The 24,609-nt window shown below is 37.4% G+C and overlaps 1 protein-coding gene across 1 annotated transcript in view; it reads right to left on the bottom strand.

The window, feature by feature from the left end:
- THSD7B (thrombospondin type 1 domain containing 7B) overlaps positions 1 to 24,609 on the bottom strand; it is a 313,336-nt gene that overhangs the window by 264,873 nt on the left and 23,854 nt on the right. The gene's annotated exons all lie outside the window — the stretch shown is intronic.

Below are 24,609 nucleotides of genomic sequence, written 5' to 3'. Positions count from 1 at the left end.
GCGGAAGTGACAGGAGATATTCTGTTTGCTTGCAATACTTACATTTTTTAACTTTAGTTCTGCTTTAAGAATGTATTATAATTTAAGGGTTACCCTTATGTTATATTTAGAAGTTTATAAACCATGATTTATATCCTATTTATATCATCTTACCATTACACACAGGGGTACTATCTGACAAGTGTAGATCAAATACCACTTTATCTGGTGGTCTCCAGCTTCCTGATGACACCAATGTCCCTACTACTTGTTGGCATTTGGAAAAAAATGATATATGGGTAGTTGCTGTTAGACACACTTAGAAATGTCAGATAGGAGTGACACCTGCAGCTCATGAAGAAAGAGAACACACCACCCACCAGAAAGGTAAGTGCAAAGCTTTTTCCTTTACAAGGTGCTGCTGCTGGAAGAATTTCCTACCACTGACAGAGTTGCTAAAGACTGTTTATGTGCCCGAGGTTCTACACTGCTAACAAGCAACATAAAACACATTATACAATAGGAGATTATTGTGTGCCTATCTTAACAGCAATTACCTAAACTCTCTTCACAGCTCTCAATTGTTGAACCATAACAATGTGTGTTGCGAGCTTCATTAATAATTTCTAGGACCATACAAGCATTCAAGTAGAATTATTTTCACCTTTCCAAGCAGAAAAATAGCAGTGACAATGGAAATCTGTTCTTTCCCAAAACATAATAGCGATTCAATTTGCCCAAGTGTCAAAGACACTTTATCATACAATTAATAAAATATGGGCTGAATGACCAGTGTGTAGGGAGGAGAATGACATGGTTACAGAGTTACCCAGGAAGCATCATGGGCAGATTAAAGAATGAGGACATAATAAGCTGTATTCAGCTGCATATCTGTATGACAATAATGCGGGTGCAGGAATAGGAAGGAATTTTCTGGGCTGGTTGTCAGATGCGCTAAACGCACAGTGCACTTGATGTTCAACAAGGTGAAACGTGTTGATTGTATCAGGAGACACAAAGTGATGAGCTCTGGCAGTGTCCAATCTAGCCATGATTGTAGGAGCGTGTAAAATGTTCCCAGATTCACTTACCGCTCTCCGGGAGGGCAATATAATACAGAGAATTTGCAGATCAAAGTACCTGTTTTCTTGATTTGTTACCAATAACCTTGAAAGTCAGTTGACGTTTTAACAAAAGTGAAATGCCAAAGTGAAGAACATCAAAGTCATCCTGAACATGACAAAAAGTAAATGTATAGGGGAAAAAAAAAAAACAATTTTTGTTTAATTTTTGAAATGGAAGGGAAGGATCAGAACCACTGATTTTTGGTTATGGAAAACAGAATATCAAAGATATGTGATTGTATATTTAAGGGGATATACATTTTTATCATATATATGGTAGTGAAGATGAAAATTTGCATTGTGTTGCACAGGAGTGTGTAGCCTTTTGTTTGGAGATTTGCATCTAAACAGAACTTTTTGCCTATATTTAAGATCCTTGCATATAATATATTAAGAGCATCCTGTAAGGGACATTTGAAGATTCTTGTATATTGGGATCTCTCATATTGGGCCTGATTTATTAAAGCTCTCCAAGGCTGGAAAACATACAGTTTTATTAGCGAACCTGGGTGATCCAGCAAACCTGGAATGGATTTCTTAATAGTCATTTGCTGTTGGTTAGTAAATGTTTTCAATCCTAGACCAACTTGTGCATACTGATTCAAAGGCTTCAATACTTTCTGAAAACATGCAGATCTGGAGCTCTGACTGAATGTCATCTTGAATTTTACATATGATCAGGCAAACACAGTGCATGGTGGCAATTTTCTGCATCCTCAAAACTGCTCGGAGGATAACTGCATAGTTTCTAAATGCTTTAAAATACATCTTAATGCAGGAACAATGTTAATAAAGAGGTACATTGTTGTAATAAAAAAATATGAACTGTTTCGCCCCCATACATTGATAAATCATTCTTAGCAGTTTAAACTCCTAAATCACTTTTCCAGTTCAAGTCTTCCTAAAGGAGGGAAGTGGCTTAAAAAAAATCTTAGAGACTTTAAAGACGGGGAAGAATCCCCCAGTTCCATTGTTGCTAGAAGACACCCCAAAGCATTAAGATATCATTTCTCACCCCTTGGCACTGCAGGTGACTGGAAATTGGGGGAATTTGTACCTATGGAGATGCCAGAGATGCTTTCTTTAAGATCCTTCAACTATTGCTGTGTTTGAAGTATTCTACAGATGTCATCATTGGCTTTGGGATAGGAAGTTTACTCTTCCTTCATATTGACTTTAAAAAGTATTACATGCAATAAAATAAAGGACAGATAAATATTGATGGGTCTTTCAGGCAACTTGCTCTTCTGGAGAATTTCGGGATCCATGTGTTTTCAATCGTTCTCAACCAGAAAATGTTTAGAGAATTTCAGATGAACTGATTTATAAATGGAACCCTTAGTGCTGGAAACTCTGGGGGGTAGTTAAATAATGTATTTTGTATAGAGGTTTATAAACTAAAAAATAAAAGGAGGGACAAATAAGGAGGAAAAATGGGACAGAGGATTTTAGTTAATTCTTGGTTATGTTCTATATGGATTGTGGGTTTATTGTTTCACATGACAATTAAAGTTCTAGTGTTAGTACGGGTTATGGTGTAGTCATATGTTTTTGCTTGTAGATCATTTCCCTCTAACACCTGATAGGGCAAATGGAAAAGTCATTAAGTAACACAGACTATATTGAGGTCCTTTTGTTCATTGTGAGGCTGTTTCATTCTCTTAATGTCATGGGATAATATATCCCGTTTTAACTTGTTGTTACAGTTATTAACTTTATCAATACCTTAAAAATCCCAAAATAAGAAGTTGCCTATCTGTTCTCCTGGTGGAAACTACAAGCAGCCACATTGATACACATAGCTAAGGCATGGTCCACCATTTTCACTACCAGGTAGCCGGTCCAAAGCAACATTGTGCAGTCAATGTGCCTATAATAAAGAACATTTTGTAGAGCTGTCTCTAGAGTAGGATGAAACAAAAAAAAGTGATGGATATTTGTAATAACATTACCCTTCCTAAACTATTACAAATGTGTTTATCTCCTTTATACCATAAATGTGCTTCATACCTCATTACAAGATTATTGCAAAATGTCAAGCAAATTTTACCAATTAGGATGTTCGGTATAAACATGAAAATTTTAGAATGAAAGGAAAAAAATGTAAACAACTGAATAATTTCTTCAGCTATAAATCAACCCTCAACTACTTCAAACCGCCGTGCCACAATTTACAATGGTATCAGTTAAATTTCACTAATTAGTGACAATTTCCCTACATGCTTCATTTTTCTTTGAAAAAAAAGAGCTTAGCATGACGCTTTTCATAAACCATTTAATGTCCCTCGGCAATAAAATACATGTGACAGGCAAAAAACGGCTCGGCAGATTCAGCGATCAGTCACAATTCATCTTCATACTCATTTGATTTACCCTACGCAGGTAGAAAAGAAAACATGTCAGATTTCTAATATATTTATTCGTGAGCAGAAAAACTGCTGAGACATTAGAAGAGAGCTGCCTTCCAGTAGGTGAAGATGGAAGCCATTTTGTGTCATGGAGGAGACTGTTAAAGCAAAAGGCAATTAGTGCAGCAACACCCAATCAGAATCATTCTTCAACTAAAGTTCCACTTTAAAAATCTGCAATCAGGCAGGGCTTTACTGCAAAAGGGAAAGGTGATGTCTCTTCTGTAAAAAGCATTCTTACCTGCACATGAACAACTCAGCATTGGTTGTGGGGATACCCAGCACATCCCAACATCCACTGTGGTAGCTGGGACTGAATAAACTCTGAAGATCCTGTGCAGGAGATGGGTCATACTGGCCAGGCCAAGATGGTTGAAGATCGGAATTAGGATGAGAAGAAGGAAGAAGATCCTTCATTATTTACCTTTAATTCAGCAAGATGTTCCTTGGATCTTGCCGAATGGAGCTTGACATCACATGGCTAGGTAGCATGTGTGAACGGCAGGGGTAAAATAAGTATATTTGATAATGCCTCACTGCATACATTTTTAAGCAAACTGGTACAGTAAATCCACTGCAAATTTTCTTACTTGGAGAGCTTGCCAGTAACAGCAGTTCTGTAGGCTGACAGAACTAATCCACTGCCTTGCAATAAACAACAGCATTGTCAGGCTGCAAGTTCTTTCAGTTGGCCATTGGGTTGCCTATCTGATAGCCCTGCTGCTACTGTACATGGCAAGGTATGGCTTAGTGTTGTTAGCTTGCATTAGGAAGTACTGTTACTGGCAGAATCTCTAAATAAGAAACTTTGCAATGGATTTCCAAAAATAATTTGCCTAAAATGGTATACACTGAGGCATTAATAAACATACTCACCTTACTCTGCCATGGGTGATGTCAAGCTCCTTCTATGAGATCCTGGAAACAGCTCTAAATTGAAGTTGGATAACGGAAATTTACATTTTATTACCCAATCAGAGTTATATTTCAATACGTGTTAATCTATCTCTTTTCGATATTACCATTCTTACAAATTCTCCCAGTACTTGTTACCTTGCAGGCTCACTTAGGACAGGAATTCCAGCCTACCATTGATGAAAGTAATTGCATGTTAGAAAATAATTTGATTAGAAATAGAATAAAGTAGTCATGGATGTCATGTAGGGCACCAGAAAGGTGCACATGGGAGGGGCAATTAACAGCCATCGAAAGGCTCTAATTATTCCCTGCCTCTAACATTATAATGGAGATGTCAGGTAGGCCATCAAAAAGGTTCACATAGGAGGGGCAATTCACTGCCTACTTCTAACATTATGATAAAAATAGTCATAGGTACATACATCAGAAAATAAACATAGAAGCCTCAAGCTGCTAACAATGTGTCATTCTAGTGTTGGGGACTTAAGTCCTTCCAACTGGTACCAACCAATAGGCAATAACAGTAGGGATGAGTGGGATTGGTTAGGGGTCAGAGATGACGTATTTCATTTAAAAAAAAAATCACTTTTTTGCTTTCCTTTTTTTTCTTTTGCAAAAAAATGCAAACTGAAACAAAGCTAACGGGAGACTTTTATTGTCACAAGTACAAGTCCGGTAAAGTTGTTTCTTCATTCATGGAAGCCATTTAAAATCTGCTGCAAGCTTAAAGTAAAGCTCCAGATCTAAAAAGATAAAAATGACTGCAACCCAGTACTGATTATTACATAAAGAATGATGCTACTATTTGGATCCATTCGGCCCGAATATGTGACATTCGGCTTGACTCTAATAGAGATGAAAAAACATGTTGGTTGAGCTAACTTCAGCTAAGTTTTCAGACCAGGAAAGTAAATGGCAGCTGGCACCTTGACAGCCACAACATCTATGCTGGTTCTTAAAGAACCAGCATTAGAACATTTAACAGCAGGTGCTACTCAACCACTTACTATGGCACTAATTCATTTCCCATGGGCAGCCATGAATAGGAGGCTACACATAACATCTTATCCATGGGCACGGTTCATGGGCACGAAAAAGTACCAACTGCGCCGCAACCTTACCAGCAGTAGGAATTAGTCTTCTGTTAGCCATGGAGCCATTCAATATTTGTTGGCTTTATATATTGATTCATTATGTGGACAGACTCCTTTTTAAAGGGAAACTAATGTTTTTAATAGATATTAATTTTATTTATTAGGTAGCCTAATGTTTTATTTTAATATATATATATGTTAGTTTGATTTACTAAATGAGTAAATGCTGATCACACTGATCAAACTGACCGGTCTCTTAGATTAGATGTACTTCTCGTTGACATCCCCCGAGGAAACTATTTGTAAAACGTGTTCAACCATATTGAAACACCTGGTCACTCTCCTAAATCACTGTACTAATGCAGTTGTAAGATTTAAAGATTTCTGCCAAAATGGACAGTGTATGATTGAATTCAATAAATCTTTATACTTTCATATTGACAGATGTATGTTATCTTGGTCTTTTGCTAACAACCTTAAAATCTCATCCTCTCATTTGGACCCAGACCTGGCCATGGGCCTCATGGTATTTTTGTACTTTAATGTGCAAGAAAAAATGTTTGTTTTGAATTCCCTTGGCACATAACTGAATATTCAGAATGAACTCAGCTTTTCCCTATCGACAAAACTAAGTAAAACAATCACTTGCTAAGTGAACAGCCTCCATGATATCAGAACTTTAGTCAGTCTCCAAGTGAATATCCATACAGAGAATCAAACGACCCTTTTACAGCAAATGTATCAGGTATCTGATGACTTTTTGAGACCTCATAATTGATTTGTATTTGATCGGATTTTGGTGCAGATGCATATATGCTTATCATCACAAGATTTTCTCCTGTTGGCCCCTGCATAGTGGTATGGTTCATTGATTTTAGACCGGCGCTCAACATTTATATTAAGCACATTGATCAAATGATCATTGTTGTAAAGTGAAATGACCACAGTCTCAGTCCCTGAGAAGCAAATATTGTGCTTATTTACTCAATATTCTTTTTTATTTATTTTGTTCTTGTAATATTTGACTGATTTTACCCATCCATGAGCATTGTAAAAAGGAAACAAAAAAAAAGAAGCTTTGTGTGTCCATTAAAAAAAAAAAAAAAATCTTAAGTGTGTCTATATAAAGGTTATATTTTCATCTATATAATAAGTTTGTCTTAATGCCCAATTTCCAGTCCTTACAATTCTGTATTGTCAGATACCTGTTATAAATTTCAGAATAATTCTAATAAGAATGTTGCTTAGACAACAAAAAATGAAAAAGAAAAAAATCCTTTTGTGTGTTCATAAACAACAAATCTTTTTATTCACAGCAATTTAAAAAGTTTATGTAACAAGTTTGCCCTAATGGCCAATTTCCATTCCTTGCAATTCTGTATTGTCAGATATCTTTTATGAATTGTGCAATAATTCTAACCATTTCTAATGTTACTTGGACAACAAAACAGCGCTGTGTATTTATATATAAGGGAGCACAAAGAAATCATAATGTGTTACATGTTTCAAGATTGTATAAGAACTGTGTTCTTGCGATAAAGTAATAGCAACTTTCCTTTTTTTTGCTGGAAGGTCTTTACACTTATTGTAACATTGTCACATGTCTCTATGCACAAGGACTTTCTCACAAGGACTCTGTTCTATGAACACGGTTTTGCTGTCAGCGTGGAAGAAAAGATAACCAATTAATGCATCCTCATTGACTCCTGATTCCAGAATTCACACACCCTGGTGTGAAATTAATTATTTTTAGAAGTATGAACAATGCCAAGGCCTCGGGTCCAATGGTTCTTGTTCCATAGGTAATTGGATGAAAAAAAACATTCCCCCCCCCATGGATACATTAATGATTGTGCCAACTGCCATGCAGTCCCTTCTGCTAATTGATGAAGCAGGACTGGTACAAGGTGACCCACAAGACCTGAGAAACTTATGAAATGATAACGTTATTGATGTCTGCAAAACATTTTGAAACACCATGCATATTATATTAATGGCTTGGGACTGGAAGGAGAAAGTTGAAAAAGATAGTATCAGATTGGGTGGGCTTGGCTCAATGTGAGCTAAAGTTGCCCCTCCAACAAAACTTAAGCTCTTTACGGACATGAGACAAACGTCGATTTTCTTTCACTGGAAACAACCTTTCCTAATAGTTTCCAGTGACAGATGAAGGAACAAGCAATTTACACAGTTATGCTCTGTTCTATGTAGAGGGGAAATGGGAAGATGGACTCTGCTCTGCAATTTCCATAGGAATGCACAGCATTCATTTCTCATTGGTTGTTGTGAATCTGCAATGGAAATGGTAATGGTAATCTGTAGATGGTAATGTAAACATTGTTTTTTGGGGGATTTTTGTTACATTTTTTGGGGAGGACCCTTTCTCTTCTGTCTTTACTGCGACAACAGTGAACAGTGAAGAGGAAACCCCCAGCCTCCTGGGATACATACGTCACAAATCCTGGTTGTGGGTTGCGCCTTCTGCGCATGAAATCGTCATGTGTCATAAAGAGGTTTCCTATAAAGGAAAAAAGTGCTCGATTTCATGCAGTGCAATGAAATTGGCTTTTTTTTTTTTTACAGTTTCATGAAGAAACAACACCTGAACTTGTGCCTGTACAGTTCAAGTTCAGGTGACGTGAGAAGAACCCGGAAGAAAGAATATGGTGGCAGCGGATGATTGGATGAGCGCCGGAGGACAGCCGAGTCAACGCTGGACTCACTGGGCTTGGTTTGTGGATGAACTGAGGGCTTGTCATTTGAAAAGGCTATTTTTTTTTTTTTTTCCATGAAAGTTCCACTTTAACACATCATTTCTCGGCAGCTGAGCTTTTAAAGCCTGTCTTTCCAAGGGAATTTTTTTCTGTTGGATGTGGGTGATGGAGCCATGGGGAGCCCTTTGTTTTACAAATTAAATTGCTTGTTAGGTTTTGGGAAAGAAAAATAAAAATGATAAATGTGTTAGGGTGAGAGACCGTGGCAGCAAGTGAGCAAACAAGTCTTCAGGGTTTAAAAACATGATATGAACCTTGTGCTTTTATTACGTTAGTCAGAGCCAAATTCCCTATTAGGTATTTGTAAGAACAAAGTAAAATATCCATCCATCAGTACATTGCTTTTCAGCAATGGGGCTTTCAGCTCTGAAAATGATTGACAGTGAAAGTGATCCAAAATATTGTCTTGACTGAATCCTGTCCCTAATTAACACATTAATCTCACCCTTAAAATTAACACTTAAAGAGACCCTGTCACCAGACCATTAATGTACCAAAACTCTGCATTTCTCCTATTTAATGCATAATATTATATATTATTATCTATAAATGCTTAAAAGCTAATATATATATATAAAGCCCAGAGGCCATGGTACCATGGCTGACAATGGCTAGCACTCTCTCCTCTACTGCGTTGAGGCTTAATCTACACAGATTTTTTTAAGAATTTAGGCTGAGCATTTAAATCCCTATGTTTGAAATTCTCATTCATTCCAATAGGCAAGTCTACATCAAAGCATTTTCTTAATGGGTTGGAAAGAGTTAAAACCCCCAAAATGCCTCCAAAAGGCCCATAAATTCTCCAAAACGCTCTAAACGTCCCCATTAACATAAATGTGTTTTGGGGCATTTTTTGCTGTTTTCCTGGGCATTCAGGGGGCATTTTCTCCTATTCTCACTCTTCTTCAACACAAATTTTTGTTTAAAAAGTCTTTATAAATGCTTAAATTTCATACAAAAGCTGCATGGGCTTTTAAAAACATATGTTCCCAAAGTCAGAGTGTTGAATTAGTGTTAGTCCTTTACCTAATTCCCAGCCAGCATACTATCTGCAATGAGTTTGCATGTTGTTCACTTGAGTTTTTCTCCAGGCACTCCAAAAACATGCAAGTTGAATAATTAACTCTGCCAAAAACTATCCTTGGTATGTGTAAACAATATAAGTGTCACAACCAAAGTGCCAAAAATAATGAAGAATAAAGCTAAATCAAAAAAAGTCCTGAGGCTGCTGCTAAGTGCCTCCGTTGTAAATATTGTGTTAGCAAACTAAGATTTGTCTTTCAAGTGGCACTCTAAAGCAGCCTTTCTCAACCTTTTTACCCCAATGAAGCACCAAAAATAACTTTTACATATTGAGAAACCTCTGGTAAAAGCAGATATCAGTGGCACGAATGCCCCTTATACTGGTGGTCAGGGGTGTGAATATGCCACTTTGCAATAGTGATCAGAATACCAGAACAGCTACAACTAACATTAGTGTTATGCAACTGGCTTTGCCAAGTGGTATTAGCTCTTAAACCACGCAGGTATCATCAAACAGGAGGTTAATCATCCACAGCTAAAGAAACCCCTGGCAACCTCTGGAAAAACCCAAGGATTTATTTGAACCCTGGTTGAGATTGACTTCCTAAACTTCACCAGAAGTGGCCTAAAAGGCGATGTTAGAGGAAGGGAGAGGGAGCTTGTCCAGTACAGCCAGTAATAAGACATTCCTAGAAGAGGAAAGATGATATGGAGGGAACTGTTTCTGGAATAGTAAGATGTACTAGCACATTCAAAGGTACTTTGCAATTCAATAAAAAAAGACATTTTGGAAAGAAAAAAAACTGCAAGTAAGCGTTTAAAATAATTTTTTGTGCTTTTGCTTAATTGGTGACTGGGTCTTTTTAACCCACCACGATGGTGGTGGTGAAAGCTACTGGATGACATTTTTATAAGTCAGCAAAAGTGGAGGAAGGCAAATGTTTGGCAGTAAAGTCACCAAACTACAGAGCTGCATAAAAACAACTAGAGCACCCCTTATGAGCAGTATTTGACTCCCGGAATCTGAAGCCTTCATTAAAAAATACCTGGGGATCCATCCAGGGCCGTTCTTGATCAGGCACTTTTCATAAAAAGGTGACAATGCTTTATCATTGTCTCCTAAAAGGTACTGGTTTAAGTTTAAAGTTAACCTGGCCACAGCCTAAATGGGGTTTGGAACTTTCAATTGGCAACATGTAGCCATAGTTGGTTCAAATGTCTTTTCTAGCATCCTTAATATACCATCGTACTCCTGCCTTCCAGTCCATTCTATTGACCCATCACTATGGTGGCCATTCTCTCTAACCAATAGAAAACATTGTAAGGTCTATCAACTTTTATCAACTGACGGGTTAACTTCTCCATATCTGTCTTGTCAATTTCTTTCCAAATAATTTAGCAGTGGATGTCTCATAAATCCAGTTAAACCTACAGAGATTTGTTTCAGAATTTTGCTCACGTGGACCAAAAAACCAGACTAAAGTTGTTGTAGCATTCTTCCTTCTGAAATTCCCTAAATAACTATTACTCTGTGTGAAAAATTTCAGCCTTCTACCTGTGGGAATCCCTCATAAGATTTATAATCCATAATGTTCCAGTCTGCCTTATCTGTCTGCTCCATAATGCCGATCATCTGTCCTCTCAGGAGTGAGCACTCCGAATGTTTAATTACCAGCATTGATTAGCCCTACTTCAGCGTGAGCTCTTATAATGAAAAGGGGACCATATATTTACTGTATGCCTAAAGGTCAATGTATTCATGGCTGGTAAATTATTTATTAGTGCTTACTTCTCATTCTAAATATAGATTGTTTGTGATTTGTGAATCTGAAAAATGACAGCATTGATCTGATCGGTTGTGGGATCTTAACTTTAAGCTAGTTTGTTTTATTGTCTACCTGGAACCTTAAAAAAGAAGAAGAAAAATTACTCATCTGCAATCCAGAGTTGTCCCCTGCTGTACCACTTTTCCACTATCAGATGTCATCAGTTTTTTCTCAACCAATACGATTAAAAAATAACCTTAAGAAAGAAATTTTTCATTTTAATATATTCAAAAGCCACCTGGATACAGGACCAATCACCCTGCACAAAGAAGGAAAACATCATCGACCATTCCCTAATACGAGGAGCTCTTGCACAGAGGTAAAGATAAATTATGGATCTCTGCACATATCCTTAAGAAAAACATAAAGCATGTCAAATTCAAATACAATTATTTATGACTATGGTATTTAGACAATATCTGGTTATCCCCGAGTTCAGCTTTAGGAGAATATCTTGAGTACATGGTGTCACAGCCCTAACCCCTAAATACAGTTCCCTGCACCCATAGTGCATTAATGAATAAGTTAAGCTAATGTAAGCTTATCAGCACAGTTCACAAGGTCTGCTCTCCACTAGGACAGCACAGAAAGGTAAAAGAATCTAGTGTGTCATGTGACCAGACAGAAGACATTCAAGGAAAATTGACAGAGTCTCTTTAAAGCCTCCCTTGCAAACCACACTCTCCTTCACAGTGCTACCCTGGTGCCCTTCTTGTATAGTAGCAATATACCCCAGGCTTCCAAGTGTAAAGGAGCATGTTGCACCTCCCAAAAAGCAGAATTTGCTCTCTAAACATCCTAATTTTTATCCCTAGTAATGGAATCAAATATCCTGGTGGCAGATTCTTGATAATACAGGGTTCAGTAGAAGGTTCTTTAATAACCATAGTGACATATTATGCCCCAAATAAAGGCCAACTTGACTTTTTCAAAAATTTGATTACCAAAGTCTTCTCCAGGGAGGCGGGCAATTTAGTTTTTCCTGGGTGACTCAGCCCTAAACCAGGTTTTGGATAAATCTAACGTGGCTTTATACCGTCAACCCCCCCCCCCCCAAGGAGTCACAAGCTATCCATGTTGCTGAAACAGCGTGACTTAGTTGATATATGGCAAGAACTGAATCCCTCAACAAGGGATTACACCTATTATTCAGTAGCACACAAGCTTTATTCTAGGGTAGACCATATTTTTCTCCCTGTCAACCTTGTACCCATGGCATCTAAAGCATGCATCATTTCTTCACCTTGGTCAGATCATGATCCAATTATGTTACAGTTGGAAGGTTTTAGAGGGAAGAGATCTGCATTTTGGTGGAGACTTAATGATAAGTTTGCTAAACAAACCAATAATTAGAGATGAAATTCATGATAGGATAACTGACATTTTTTAAATACATAAATCGCAAGATACATCGCCTAGTAACAACTGGGAAGCCCATAAGGCTACTAAAGGACGGGATTCTATTAAAATAGGTTCTGGACTAAAGAAAGCTTGCTCTAAACAAATTGAACAAAAATTTAAAGAGTTTCATGAGACTAAAAAAAAAGCATAAAGAAGACCCATCTATACTATGCTTAAGGAACAACTTGAACAAGCCCGCACCAACCTCAATTTACTTCTCACCACTAGAGCTGAAAAGTCTATGCGGTGGGCGAAACACACATTTTACAGGTGGAGTGACAAACCGGGTAAACTGTTGGTCAATAAATTAAATCCCACTCCCAAAAACTTTGGTCTTCCAAAGATAAAACGTAAAAATGGAAAACTGTCTCAGAACGCTGAAAAAGCCATGTCAGCCTTCCATGATTTCTATAACAACTTATATGGCAAAAAAAAAGGGGCTGACACTGAAGGCTTCTTTCTTTGATAAATTAGCACTCCCTAAATTGAAATACAGGCATAGAGAGATCTTAGAAATGCCATTTACAGTGGATAAAACTTTGAAAACCCATAAGCTTTTAAAATCGGGAAGCTCGTCTGGCCCTCACGGCTTCTCTAATGTGTACTATAGGAAGTTCGGTCTCACATTGGCCCCTCATCTAGTGTAATATCTTAACTTTATTAGAGAGGGCAATACGCTGTCATTGGGTGCAAACTCAGCCTATGTTAGTGTAATCCCAAAACCTGGGAGAGATCCCATTGAAGTGTCAAACTATAGACCCATATCACTCAAAAACTGTGATCTAAAAATCATGAATAAGATATTAGCAATTCAACTCAATTCCTTTCTAGGGGTATACATTCATACGAACCAAATGGGCTTTTTATTACATAGGCAAGCTCTAGATCAAACAAGGTGGTCTATTGATCTCATTTCAGTGGTGCAGTCAAATTAAGACCAAGGACCCTCTACGAAAGCAATGCTTTTGTCTCTTGCTGTCCAGAAAGCATTTGATAGCTTATAGTGTTAATACTTGTTTAAATTGCTCACTGTTATGGGGTTTGGACCTTATTTCATTAGATTACTTGAGTCCCTCTATGACTGCCCCACCGTGAGGATTTCTTTAGCGGGTTCTTTGTCTTCACCCATCCTTATCAAAAAAAAGGCACCAGGCTAGGTTGTCCCCTTTCCCCCTTAATATTTGCATTGGCCTTTAGCTATTGCGATACGTTCCAACCCAAACAATAAAGGCATCATTTGTGGCTAAATGGAGCACAAGTGTGATGATCTCTTAATATATACCTCTTCACCGCTGACAACACTACCGAATTTTTTCAAAGTTTTGGGAGTTTTTCCATACTATCGGGTCTACATGTTAAAAGTGTAAATCTCAAGCTTTAAACATAAATATCCCAGTGGAGGAAACTGCGGTTGTTAAAGGCAACTTCAGCTTCCAATGGGGGAGAAATCTCTCCAATACTTAGGAAATCACTTAACCCCAACATATCACACATTATTTCAAGCTAATTATGGCCCATTATTAAAGACCATTCTCTCGGATTTAGGTAGATGGAATAGGTCACCACCATCCTGGCTCGGGGGTATTGCCACCATAAAAATGAATGTTCTTCCAAGAATTTTTTACCTTTTCGCACGTTACCAATTTCATTAAACACTTGCAAATGAAAATTATGAACTTTATATGAGGAGGGAAAAGAAGCAGAATACAGAAAGTGACCCTGTTTGCTCCCCGATTACAAGGGGGCTTAGGGTCCCCCATTTATATAATTATTTCAAGGCAGCGCAACTAGCCCAATTTGCCTTATGTAACATTTCAGGGCCCAAACTACAATGGATTGCTCTAGAAGAAATGGCATGTATACCAACTGCTGTTTCAGCATTATTGTGGCCTTCAAAAAAGACTAGACCTTTAATTAAATGCCCATCTCTGACCTTTTCATTATCACTTTGGGATAAACTTAGAACTAAACCTAAGTTAATGTCTTTGGGGCAATCCAGAATTTTCTCCAGGAAATATTTGCTCCCACTTCAGTTGGTGGATTGCCAAAGGTTTTGGGAGAGTCAAGGACATCACTGAAATTTCCATGGCACTGTCTAAAGTTTCCCTGAATTCGGCCATAGTTGAGGCCAATCTCAAAGTCATACTTAGATGAATCTAGTACCAGATCCTATAGCTACATAACAGTCTAATGCCTCCCCACTGTGCTTCAGGGGATGCAACTAACGAGGAACTATGGAACATATATGGTCGTCATGCTCGACAGCTCAAAATTTTTGGTCAGCAGTGTTTAAGTTAATATCGAGAGATTGTTCGTTTAGATATTTCAAAATCTGCATAAAATGCTTTGCTTAGCAAACTTGACCAACCTATTCCCCCCACATTACAAAAAACTGATAAACCTTATTTTGATGGCAGCAAGGGTTGCATTAGCAAACGCTTGGAAAAGGAGGGATATCCCTATAGAACCAATATCTATAAAATTAAACTGGATAATGGTCAATGACAAACTCACTAGCATCTTGAGTGATAAAATGGACAAGTTTGACCAAATTTGGGAACCCTGTAAATCCTAATTGTAAAAAAAAATGTAATACACTTTAAGGCTTATTAAGGTCTCAACCCATACCCACATATTTTACTTTGATAGTCTCCAACCCCCTTTCCTTCCTCCTTCCCCTTTTCTCATATACGGAATTGTTTATTCCTATGGCTTTATGTCTCAAATGTTTTGGTCATTTAAATTTTTGACAATCGAGATGGTTTTTGCAAAAGTTGTTTCCTTCCTTCCCGGATCTATGCTTATCCTTAGTCATTTTACAGGTAAATACCTTTTAAACAAGTGTCTCGAAAGAACACTTATGCTACCTTGGACTTTGGACTTATGTCTTGTTGTTGAATGGTTTATTTGTACGAAAAAATATATATTTTTTTTTATTCCTATGTTTAAAAATCAATAAATATATTGAAATACAAAAAGCAATATTTGAGCCGAGTATCATAAGGAAAGGGATGACCTTGTCAGCTCAGTTCACAGGTATACCACAAATGTTGTTTCCAGCCAATACTCAAACAGGCCAAATAATTAATTTATTTTTCTATGAATAAAAAAGCCAACATGTTTCAGGGCACACAAACTTATTTATCAGGGCTTGATAAGAAAAAAAAGAATGGACTTCTAATGATTATGAACAATCTCAGAGAATCTGGATGACACTGTATTATCCTATTGAGCATCTTTCAATACAAACTAGTTTGGTAGCCACAGCGATCCCCCTGAATCAGAGTAGTATACGAAATAAATATTCTCAGGGTAGTGGATAAATTTATTCCCCTGGCCCAAATATTAAGTGAAATTTCCTACGTGTGTCATCTTCCTACATCAGATATCAAGTGTTGCCTCCAAGCGATCCCTGTTGGTCAGAATAATGGCACATAGCTATGTTGTTTTAGATGTTGATGTTTGATTGGACAGTCCCTTTAGGTAGCATAGACTTCAGATAGAGAATAATTCCATACAGTTCCCTTACATAAGAATAAATGTCCTATTAGGAATACCAATAAAAACTGCTCTTTAAAGAAAAATTCCGGAGCATAAATTTATTTACCGGCAAAGTTAAATTAGCCTCAATTCCCTATTTGGCACGGTGCAATGCCCCTACTATGACGGTCTTGGAAACTGCTTAAATTCTCAAAGTGCTGCAATGTTTTATTGATTTTACATGGGCCTTGGATATGGTTAACCACAGCTTACTGACAATTTAAAGCTCATATCTGAGCCTCTCCCGAAGTAACGTGGACTTCACAACCTATGTTCATTAAGGCAGACAATTGTTACCGGGGATCTGACCTCAAAGGTGCAATTGCCAGGCGGTGAATTCTAATACACCGCTAACAAACGCTGCCTATATTTTCCCCCATCCACAAATCACTCTCTCCTGAGAAGTTGAACAGTTTCAGAAATCCCAAACCATTTTACAATTGATCTCACTTAAAGTAGGTATGAACATAATTATTTTTATTAATACAGTCATGTATTCAATAAATAAAAATTATAACTATCTTTAAATACAGGTATTATAATACTATTAAATATTAAATCTTTAAATATATTAAATATTTTTTAAATATTATTAAATATTTAAATCTAACTTGCTGCCAATCTCCTATGCAGCAGCACTGAGCGAGGGAGGGGCAGCACTTGGGGCCAATCAAGTGTGCCACATGCTTACAAAAATTAAGGAGAAACAGAGAGATGACCTTATTGGTAGGAGATACGTTATTCTCCAATCACATTCTAACTGTGCTGTCTAACCTAAACTGGGAAACTCACCAGGACAGCTGTGCTAGGTGGCAGGGCTGTGTAAACCTTAAGATGCATGTACCGATATTCAAATCCTTTGGCAGATAAAAGATCCGAGCTAATCTTCACTTAGCATATTTGCTGATCTCAATAGCTTAAGCTCAAATTGTACACACAGCTAAAACAATCATATGAGTGTGTAACCCCACTGTGTCCTACTTCACACAGTGATAGACACAAAAGGAAAAGCTACTGATATACTTTCTCTTAAGGATAAAAAAACTGAATTAGGTGGTGTTGTACTTACTTTAATTCACAATGGAGTACACTTGTATTTATTGCAAATAAAAATAAACAAAATACCACCTAGTGAATGAATGGAATATGACCTAATGATTTGTATGTTTGCATAATCTACTTCTCATGGCTGCAACAAGTATTATGTTTAATAATCAAACAGGGTAAACCCCTTCTATTAAAAAAAGGTGCAACATTATTGTAATTGATACATTAGATTGTCAAATATGAATTTAAATCACCTTGTATGTGCTGTAATTTTATGATTTTGCTTTTAATTCTTTTGGAGTAAAAAAATATTTTTTATTAAAATGATCATGATTTCAATCATTGCTTTGTGGCTATATAAGATAAATGTGAACAAAAGTAAACCCATATGTAAGAAAATATTCTCAGATATACAATACAATAAATACTTATCAGATAAAAGCACACATATGATGTTTATGTTACCAGAATAAAGGTGCCCACAATTATGAGATGGCATGGCATAGCATGTGGTGCTGGCCAAGCAGAAAAATGACTTTTGTTTATTTCTAAGCCAGTCTGATTGTGCTTGCATGTTCATTTCTCTATTTATGGCCAGCTTAATAATCTTTAAACTATGATTCCAAATAGGAATTTGAATTTGAAATAAGAATTTATTGTATGTTTAATATTTAATAAGCTTGGTCTCTTCAACATTCTCAACTTGGTTTTAATATTTCTTGGTTTCTGGATCTAGGAAACTAATAAAATGGACCTAGCATGCATGCTAAGTAAACAGTGAGTGTAAGGAATACTGGACTTTATATCTACCTACATTGAGCACAAGATTCCTAACAATGGCTTTTTCTGCATTCCCCTATCAGAAATATGGCACCATCATTGATTGGGCATTTGTTGGGGTCAGCATCTACTCCCTGGACTGAGATACAGGCCAGAGTATAGCTATACCTGTACTATATAGCACTGGCCTTCTTGGCTCAGTGTACATTTGAGTCCCTTTGCTATATAGCATTGGCCTTCTTGGCTCAGTGTACATTTGACTCCTATTGCTCCTTCTTACCTTTTAGCCAGCCAATGTAAAAATCAATTACATTTATAGATGAGACTCTCTGGTGCCTTTTTACATGCCCAGCAAATGTTTCTTTTAGTGCAGAAACCCCCATCACACACACTTTAGTCCTCCTACTGTTTCTCATCCTTTTGCCAGCCAACATAAAAATCAATCAGACTTACAAAGCTTTATCCCTTTGCTAATTTTCCAACTTTGACCACCCAATGTAAAAATTCATCGCATACAGCTTAGTTCTCTCTACTGAATCTCACTCTTTGGCTAGTCAATGTAAAAGTCTACCACATTCACATATCATAGTGAATATGAAAAAATCTATCAGTTAGATACAGTTAAGCTTTGGGACCTGCTGATTACTATGGTTATGATGACAATACAAATACAGATAGGAAAAATGTCCGATAAAAACATTTATTGGACACATTTGAATGTAAAAACATGCAACTAAACAATTACCACACTATTATTATCGAATGAATGTACATAATACAGTAATTAAACAGTACACAAAAGGGTATATTCATGAACGATTCACATAGTAGGTCTCATTCTTAATTTGTTCACTAGGTGGTGCTGTGTTCACTTTCACTTGCGCTGTAACCTTGTATTCAGTGCGAATGAAAATGAACAGAGCACTGCCTAGTGGATGAATGTAGTATAACACCTGCTATTAAATCAATGGGTCTGATTTAATTAAGCTCTCCTCTGGAGAGGATACACTTTCATTAGCGAAGCTGGGTGATACAGCAAACATGAAATGGATTTCCTAAAAGCAATTAGCTATTTGTTAGCAAATGTTTTTAAACCTGGACAAGATCCATTCCAGGTTTGCTGGATCACCCAGCTTCACGCTTGATGAAAGTGTATCCTCTCTAGCCTTGGAGAGCTTTATTAAATCACGCCCAATAGTTCAGTACATGTGCCCATGTCTACTAAATGCTTTTAACCTCCCTAGCGGTAACCCCGAGTGTGACTCGGGGTAGAAAAAAAGTTGCTGAAAATAGTAACCCCGAGTCACACTTGGGGTAGGTAAACCTATGGGAAGGTTAGTAAATACAGCTCTTACCTGATCCGTCGGCATCACGCATTGTACATAGCCCCAATACCTGTCTTCTTCCTTTCTCCGGACAGTGTCCTCTGCACTTGATGAGTCACGGGGGAGTTCCTGGTGATGTCGGTGCGTGTGTACGTTGCCGGCGGGGCGGGAAATTCTAAATCTATTTGTATTGCATTCAATACAAAATAACTGTATTGAATGCAATACATTGGATTTATATGTGTAAAAGCAGTACATTGTTTTCATGAACATTTATTTTACAGTATAATATAAAAATATAAGTATAATTTTTTTTTTTAATTAAAAAATAAATATATATATTTTTAATTTATTTAATTTATTACTTTTACATGATTTGGTGTTTCAAACTTTATTATACTCATACAATTATATTATACTGTAAAATAAATTTTCATGAAAAACAATGTACCGCTTTTAGACATATAAATCCAGACAGAAATGTACTGCTAGGTTAAAGTACATTAAAGTACATTTGCCCATCACTAGGTAAATTCACCCATTTTAGTTCACACAGAACAAAAAAACAAGCACTTGCATTGAAAAAATCAATTGTTTAGAAATATACCCCTAAGATTCCTTAATATTGCAGAGGCAAGTCTTTTATATAAGAGCAATCCCAGGCATACCCTCAGCACACACCCATGTATGTGTGTGTGTATTGTCTAAGAGCTTTGTATACAATCCTTGTAGACCCTGAAACACATTGTTCCATATTTATCAATCACTGGTCCATCCATACATTCTGATGATTCCACAAGTTACATGCACTGGAAGACAAACAGCAGTTCATATATCACACAGCTGGGTAATTCATGGAGCTCATGCAATGTATACAGCTTGGGTGCCCATCATCAGGATATACTACTGATGGACTGGTAAATGATAAATGTGGAGTGAACCAGGTTTATACACAGAGCTTTTAGACAATATATATTTCAAGAGTGCTCACTTGGGATTGCACTGAATTTATCTCAATACAATGTTGTATGTCAAATCGGTACCAGGATATTATTAAAGACTTGGCGCTACAGTATCTATGACTCCCTGTAAATGGGCTATTACCATTCTTTTATTATGAGATATTCTCTTCCACTCTAAAACAGCGTTGACTTTTTTATTTTATTGTGTCTCATAAACTTCACTTTTATGGGACATTTCTCTTATCGGTTTCTACAGGGGCTGAACTATTCCCCTTTAACCCAATGATGGAGTGGGGGGGGGGGCAGAAATTGTGGGGTGATGGGATCATCTGCATCATCTTGCATTGCTGCACTGTCATTTTAATTGCCCCTGCCCCCACCCCAAACTCTGGAGTCACCCCATTTCTGCAAAGCCCCCAGCTGCTCTAGCAAGTAGCCCAACTCTCCTGAGCTATGGCTGGATATGTTTGGGGCAGCAGAGCCAAAAAGGCCATTCTCTGTCTACAAAGCATGCAGTGGACTTTGTAAAATGCAGCTTTTTATTTGGGGTTCCTCAGGGGCGGAAGAAGGGTGGATGCTTTGATGCTCATTAATTTCTAGTCCTGCCCCTGAGTATTCGTTTTTTGTCACCATTGAATAAAGTGTCCAGTAGCAATGCCTGTTTGCAGTCAAGAAGTGTTTGGTAAAACATTTGCTTGTTCCACGCTTTTAGGACCATACTGCTGCTTTATAAATGGGCCCTTAAGTGATCAGAAAGACTGAGGAAATGCTGCATTTTGCCTGCAACTGACTTAGGAGCATAGGATGCCCCTCTCAGAAGGATCTGGAGACTCTGTGCCAAGACAATGATCTAAGTTTTCTGAATAATGATATTGTTTTATTCTTCTTTTTTAAACTAAATACTCTGTGCCGTGCACATATTTTTTGTGCTGACTTGTAAGGGTACTCATAGATCAGGAAGGATTTTATCTATCCAGGTCATGGAATAACTACTAGTAGTGTGTCACACTTAACTAGATTTGTTCGGTAATCCTGAAGACATTTTACTACTTGGTTCTAATGAGTGTCAGAAACATACCATGAGGCCCGCCATCAGAAATTTCTGGGCCCTATGCTCTGTAATATTCCTAGGCTCCCCTTCTCCATGTCTAAATGTACAGCATTAAAATGTCAAGCTTCTTTGATTGGGTCTCAGTGCAGAAGTACCCCTTGTGCCCCTTTTTCCTAGATTTACCCACAGGTAATTCAGTCACCTTAAACTCCACCACCTCCCATCCAGCCCCAGAAAATCATAAACAAAAATTTTATTCAAATTGAACAAGAAAGCAAAAAAAATGTGGCTGCATATTTTTATGTTGCACAATCTTTATGCAACTGATTTTTAAACCTATATTTTCAGGGGAAAAAAACAGTCCAATTATTATAGTGCACATAAACACAACATATTTTACTTTTTTTATGTTTTAATAAATGATGAGATAAATTATGCATCATGGAAGCATTTTTCCTTTCACTCTGTTCTGCAATCCAATATTTGTTACCCCGGGCTGTTTACCTAAATTTGCCCTAGGTGGGCAGCTATGTGAATGCAGGGGATATTTTTCTACTATATTTTATTACTATAAGGTACTAAGTAGCCCCTATTAATACTATATTTTACACAGAATATACAGCTGCAGAGAGATTATTCTGTTCACCTTGGTATGGCGGAATGTTCAGGGCAGATGTTTCCTGTCTAAGAATAGGATTGGAGGTGTGAAAGTTTGTGAAAGCCCCCTGTTCTAATTAGATCAACCAAATCCATGATACCATAAAGCCTGGGACAAGTGTTAATTGGTGATAATTGTTTATATCACATGTTCCACTCCATCACATGGAGAAGTATCATTCTATGATAAAGAATCCTATTCTTGTATTTCTGTCTCATAGTTTTCTATTGAATCCCCCCAAAATAATATAAAAATAAATAGCAGTATTTAGATATGGTGGCTGCATTGGTTTTATTTTTCAGGCATTTTTTTCTAATGTTCAACTGATGATCTTGTAAATAACACACTTCCTAGTCCTGGGTGGCTACACTTACCATCCATCGTATCTATGGAGGGCCCATGGTGGTGACCCAGTCTGTACTACAAACTCTTCCTCTCAGTTACATATGGACTGGAAAGATTAGTAGATTTATCAAGGAACAAAACAATGTTTGTGTTTTCTGTTTAGCTCAGAGGAAGTGACAACAACACAGAATTTCCAACAGGAACAGGTATTTTTTGTACTCACTGATCATGTATTTATATGTAATATTTTACAGTGGGTTGGTCTGTGCTAGGCAAAACTCTGTCCTGTTCTTTAATGCACAAGCCAAAACACTGAGGATATTGGATAAAAGGCAAATTGTCTTGTTCTTACTTAACATTGAGACTGCATGGAGCAAAAATACCCATCCCATCTCAACCTGTTAGTGTTAACAAGCCTTAGGTCCATTTCAGACCTGTGGTGAGCTACAGTGTTCTGCTGCCACAGGGTTCAAGTGAATAGGAGAGGTTGGGAACCACTTTTTGCATGCAGCTGAAACTGTTGGCAGATTGGGGCACAGATCCCAAAAGTGTTTTTGGCCACATAGTTTTCCTTTAAAGATTTGCACCACAGAAACAGCCACATGCAAATCTGGTTACTTGCAGTGTATTTTGTTGTTCCCAGGTGCACAGCAGCAGTTTGTTGAGTGCCTGGGAGATACCAGTCCCACAAGAGCCCTTAACATACCATTTATGGCAGCCAACTGCTCAAAGGATATAAAGAGCTACCAAACAGGGAGCCTCTGGCATCTTGTATCTCCCTTCTTTTCAGGAAAAAATGTTCTGGTACCCTCAGGCAAACAAAGATTGTGTGCCATTGTAAAAGCCAAGGAGAGGTCAGGCGCTCCATACCTAATACCAATCTGGAAATTTCGGCAAAATATTATCATTTTAAAGGCATCGCACTCAATTTATTCTGGTGACAGCAAAGTGTTTTTTCAAGGACCATGGGTCTTTTGAGATTTACAGATTACATAAACTCCTTTCAACTACCCTGAACCTGTTCTGGTGCCAATACCGGTCCCTTATTAGCCAAATTATTTACATTTCCATAGAAAGGGAGGCCCTCAGCAGGGGACCAAGCTTAGGGCCGGCATGACTGGGTGTTTGGGCAGCCCCCTCCTCTGTTTGCAGGTTACGTATGGGTTAATGTGAGGGAGAGATGTTAAGGGATTAACTAGAGGTCTGGTCGGAAGTTGAGGGGAGGAGAATAGAAAGGTTTAAGTAAGAGGGTCCGTCGGAAGTGAGGGACAGTTTTTTCTGGAAAGGAAAATTTCTCTGGATGTAAATTCACTCATGATGCCACACCCCAAATACAACATCAATAGGATATAGAATTAAACACATAAACAGGTTTTTAAGGCAACAAAAAACCTCCTCAGCGGTTTATTTCTGTCTGCATTTATATGTCTAAAAGCGGTACATTGTTTTTCATGAAAATAATTTTACAGAGTAATATAATCGTATGAGTATAATAAAGTTTGAAACACAAATCATGTCAAAATAATAAATTAAATAAATAAATAAAATAATTTAATAATAAATGTAATAAACTTTGCTATGATTTTGTGTTTCAAACTTTATTATATTCATACTATTATATTATATACTGTAAAATACATTTTCATGAAAGAAAATGTACTGCTTTTAGACATACATCCATTACAGTTATTTTGTATTGAATGCAATACAAAATAGTTTGCACCGACGTCACCAGGAACTCCCAAGGAACATCAGCACACTCGCCAAAGGACAGATCAAGGAAGAGGATGCGGCCAAAGGGTGGCAGGACACCAGGGGACGCCGATGGGACCAGGTAGATGTTTATTTTTTACTTTTTTAACTACCCCGAGTGTGACTCTGGGTTACCGCCTTTAGCTTGTTTTTTTTTTACTCCATGTCACACTTGGGCTTACCGCTGGTGAGGTTAAAAAAAACATATATGTATATAAAAATATATAAATTAATAATAATATTTTTATTGCTGAATTTGCTGGAAAAAAAAAACTATAGATGCATGCAAAGGTTTTGTTAAGAGTCCTAAAGATTTATTCCAGGTTTGCTGGATTACTCAGCTTCACTGATAAAAGTGTATCCTCCCCCTCCTTGGAGAGTTTTCATAAATCAGGCCCACAGTGTGCATTGAGGTGGATTCAAAATAAAAGCATTGGTTGTTATTGCAACACACAGTGAGCCTGATTAACCACCTGAGCGTTACACTGAGGTCTAGATTTCTGTACCAAAAGTGTTCCACTGTTTTTCATGAAATTTTTTTTTTAAATTGTAGACCTGTAACTTACAGAAATATGTCCGAACAAGGGTCCAGTAGATATTAT

This window comes from Pyxicephalus adspersus, chromosome 7 (genome assembly GCF_032062135.1).
Source record: "Pyxicephalus adspersus chromosome 7, UCB_Pads_2.0, whole genome shotgun sequence".
In the NCBI taxonomy this organism is placed as follows: domain Eukaryota; kingdom Metazoa; phylum Chordata; class Amphibia; order Anura; family Pyxicephalidae; genus Pyxicephalus; species Pyxicephalus adspersus.
This window is presented reverse-complemented; position numbering and strand designations above follow the sequence as displayed.